At 37.2% G+C, this 4,647-nt stretch overlaps 1 long non-coding RNA gene across 1 annotated transcript; it reads left to right on the forward strand.

Moving 5' to 3' along the window:
- Positions 1–3,237: 3,237 nt before the first annotated feature.
- Positions 3,238–4,224, forward strand: LOC309798526. Its single transcript, XR_014293174.1, has 3 exons — positions 3,238–3,299; positions 3,509–3,739; positions 4,087–4,224. It is a non-coding gene; the product is annotated as an uncharacterized lncRNA (long non-coding RNA).
- Positions 4,225–4,647: the final 423 nt, after the last annotated feature.

The raw sequence follows: 4,647 nt of genomic DNA on the forward strand, positions 1-4,647 counted from the left end.
AACTGGCCACGAAAGCAGATGACAACTCGGGACCGGCTACTGGAGATGTGAAGAAACCACGCCGTTACCGCCAGGAAACCATGGACCTCAATAAAAGTCCATCGAGTTGTTCATCCCCAAGTTGCCCCATCTGAGGAATATTTTTTTCTGAGGGATAAAGGTATGTGTTCCACTTTAAAATTTCCATTCTCCAACAACAGTGTCTGTCCATATCTGGTGTGCTTGGTAGCTCTGAACCAGTTTTGGTTTTTTCACTCATTTAATAATATCACCAAAATTTTTCCACTCGTAGAATTTTTTATTGTACATTACCTTTTTTTTATGAATGAATTCTGATTACATTACGATTGTTAAAACGAAAACAACTAAACTCACTAGTGCAAAATCGACCCTTTCTTTTCAATTTCCTTTACCAGGGCTTATATTTCAAGTGGAATTCCTTATTACCCGAAATTAATGGGTTTTAAATGCTTTTTCTGTTTATTATAATAATTGATGGAAGAACGCGCCATGGTGTAATCTACAAAATACATGAAAAGTATGGTTGCTTCATTTTTGCGTGCATGGATTTCCTCGTGTGCATTGAAAATCATTTTAAAACTTCGTACTTAACATTTACCCTTCTTTGTACTGCCAAAAAGCATACAACTATACTGTGGAGTATTTAGATGAATATTGAGATGTGAAAACAAAGGGTTAGATTTCGATGTGGGTGAATATCCGGTTGTCCTGTCATGGTGAACCAGTTCTCGTTCGTGGAGTTCACAACAAGGGAATTGAGCTGGCATTGCTAAAAATTTTGATATTTCACTTATCTGTCCAGTTTATTATCAGAGGAAGGCTTATTCAACGAAGATATTGTATGTTCAACGAAGAACAATTAATGGATACGCTAAACGAACTTAAAAAATGTAAAGAAATTTGTGAAAGTGTTAAATGTGGGTCGTGGTGAAAACGTCTTCTGGTTGTGCAAACAACTGTTTACAGTTTAAGTTGCCCAGTTATTGTGTCTCTAAAGCAATGCCGAAGAAGAGAATTTTACAAAGTTGTTGTTTTCGAAAGAATGATACTCTACGGAGGGTTGATTGCCAACAAGAAAATCTCCGTGCCTTATCTGGACTCGAATATTCCAGTATCCCTTGCCAAGGATCAATGGCGTCTAGAAGTTCAGAATTAAATTCTCTGGATTTGAACAAAAACTGAAGAGAAATCACTATTTTGGAACGTTTGGCTGCCAACTTGCGCAAATGTCAAAAATTTATACCGGATACTTAAAGCATATCGTGAGCTTGAAATGACATAGTGCGTTCTTATGCATTTTAAGAGTTCGATTATTCGTTTTTTGAACATAAATTGACTTAATAGTTTTCCTCTTCCGGAGACACAACCAAGCGGTTGGTCGGAGGCGGAGAAGTGGCTCTGAAGAAGGCGATACGGCCGAAAAGTCAGCCCAATAGATAAAATTCTTCACCAACCTCGTGTTTGTTCAAAGAAGAAAAATTGACAAGTATAAATTGACTTAATTTCAAACTGAGTTAACTTAATTTAAAAATTTGAACTTAAGTACTTGAACTTAGAATACGGAAGTCAATTAAATCGTTATTGAAAATAAATTGACATAGCTTCCACGACCGACTGTCTTTTAACCTCGGCATTGTTTAATATTTCTTAATTCTTCTTCTTTGAATAAACACGAGGTTGACAAACAATTTACTTGTTCGGCTGACGTTTCGGCCGTATCGCCTTCTTCAGAGCCTGGAAAGGTTGCATTATTGCATTCATTACATTTTATCTTTTTTATTTTATTTTATTTTATTCATATCATTTCATTATTACATTCATTACATTTATTACATTCTCGTACGTCACTTACATATATGATGAGGAATTTGAGCCGTTGAGTTAACAAGGAGCATTAAGTGATAATTCAAAAGAAAGTAAAAAATTGAAACAGCTTTGGGTCCTACTTCAGCGCCGACGATGATTTTGTTTAGGATAGTGCGATGAACACTATCGTCAGCAAAAATGAATACAAAATTACATCTTGTTATCTGTGTTAAGTCGATTTTTTTCCTTATGAAGGTCTTTATCTCCATAATTCGAATGTATATCGGATTGATTTCACTAAGTTTTTACTTAAGAAATCTGTTTAATCTCTTCGATCTCAAGTAATTTGGATCTTTCAGGTACACTCTAAAGGTCGACAACAATGTGATGTGTTGAATTTCATTTTTAACTACCTTTTTCTGTTGATCGGTAGTGTTATATCAATCGAAATAACCGCTAAGAAGACACTGAGATATTTGCAAAACTTGGGGGCGGTGCGAACTTCCAACCCGATGATTGCCCTTTCCGGGGGGTCACCAAGTTATCCATTACACCATCCGTGCCCCTCGCTTTGCCTTTCTCTCAGCGTGCTTTTATTTTACTTTTATCAACGCTATCAGCACTCACCCGTTATCGGGATGATCTTGGGTGCCCAAATCGGCCTTAAACCCAAGCTAAGCTGAAGCTGCGGTTAATTTATAATGTTGAATTTCATTTTTAACTACCTTTTTCTGTTGATCGGTAGTGTTATATCAATCGAAATAACCGCTAAGAAGACACTGAGATATTTGCAAAACTTGGGGGCGGTGCGAACTTCCAACCCGATGATTGCCCTTTCCGGGGGGTCACCAAGTTATCCATTACACCATCCGTGCCCCTCGCTTTGCCTTTCTCTCAGCGTGCTTTTATTTTACTTTTATCAACGCTATCAGCACTCACCCGTTATCGGGATGATCTTGGGTGCCCAAATCGGCCTTAAACCCAAGCTAAGCTGAAGCTGCGGTTAATTTATAATGTTGAATTTCATTTTTAACTACCTTTTTCTGTTGATCGGTAGTGTTATATCAATCGAAATAACCGCTAAGAAGACACTGAGATATTTGCAAAACTTGGGGGCGGTGCGAACTTCCAACCCGATGATTGCCCTTTCCGGGGGGTCACCAAGTTATCCATTACACCATCCGTGCCCCTCGCTTTGCCTTTCTCTCAATGTGATGTGTGTTGGAAAACCTTGAAAAATCGTACTACTTTAATGAAACACAAAAGACGCCATTTGGATATTACAGATATGAAGTGCTGTTTCTCTGAATGTGGTCGGCCATTCAAGGTTGTAGAAGTTATTACCGAAGAAGAGTTTTCCTTACTTATCTTCATGTAAGAAAATATTTCCTAAACTTCCTATTACAGAACAAATGGGCACTCATCGCTCACACAGCGCGTGCAAAACATATGCTTGTTGGTTGTGTCTTCACGTAAGAAATGAAATAGTCTCTCACATTGTTTTGTTCTATTTAAGATCTTTATTAACTCAATGCTATGATATTCTTTTATTGACTAATAAAATTGTTTAGAAAACAATGTGTAATAATGCGATGAAATGTAACATGTAATGCAATTTAACAATGCATAATAAAATAAATAATAAAACAATAAACATATATGTTCAAGACATTTTTTTCAGGCAGCAGTCCGCGCACTAGCAGGAATTCGAGAAATGAATTTGTCAAGAAATTGCTACAACCAGTGTCACGACGCAGATGCGTATCCATATGCGCTATGCTCCAACTAAAATTTATAGCTTTGGCTGCGATAAGGACACGAGAATTAGTATCTCGGGCCTGCTAGACGACATACTGCTACTAGGAATATTTGAGTGTGGTCTTCAAATGTTCCAACGTTGTCTTTTATAACGGTAAATCTGTTTCCGGCAGTAGCCGGCTTGCTTTTAACAAATATGACGATGTTATCAAATATAGTTGTTTTCGAAAAGCGGGACCACATCAGGGCTCGCTTAGATTCTTGAAATATAATGGCCCCGCTTATAAGACAAGTGCCACTGGAAATTTCCAACATTAAAGCGCAAGTGGTATACTACTGCTCTTGAGACAACATTGGTTCTCACTTTTTGATTGGTAAATTACAGAACTTGGTAGAGCCTTTAAGTTTGGGATTTTTTAGTTGTGTATGAATTTAAGGCTATTTCCGTCATTTCTTAAATGATTTTCAATTTAAACTAACGATATATTAGATATATTTTAGGTGAGCATGGTGTATGATGTAGTGGTGGTATTGATGCCGTTCATCACGATGACGGTTTATGGTCCAAAGCACTGGCTCGATCCCGCCGCGAGTTAACCAAATCTCCTATCAGTCGAAGTATGGAAATCGATACCAGGCACGTCTAAGACCAATTTCCTCCAATCCTAATGAAGGGTAACTTGCTGGACAAATGAAAGGTCAAGACGAAAGAAGACATCGGTCGCAAGATACTTTCTACTGTTATACATGTTTACACAGGTTAGCTGTTTGTTTTTTATGTCTGTTCTTATATTACCTTCTGTTCGACAGCCAAGCTCCATAACTGCCGTTGTATTGGGAAAAACAATGAATGATTCTTCATGTTAAGAGCTTATTTGAATCAGCAGGAGTCTTTTCGAATATTCACTAGAGAAATCACAGTAGTTCTCCATTGCTTATTAAACAACATATATAACGCTTTAAAACCGTATGTAATACATCCGTTTCGCTGTTTTCTTCTTTTATTTACTAATATACTCGTTTTTGTTCTTTTGCATTTATCATTTGTGCATTCTGTAACTA

The sequence above is a fragment of the Mesoplodon mirus genome (assembly GCF_964341445.2).
Source record: "Mesoplodon mirus genome assembly, contig: HAP1_SCAFFOLD_3940, whole genome shotgun sequence".
NCBI lineage: Eukaryota > Metazoa > Chordata > Mammalia > Artiodactyla > Ziphiidae > Mesoplodon > Mesoplodon mirus.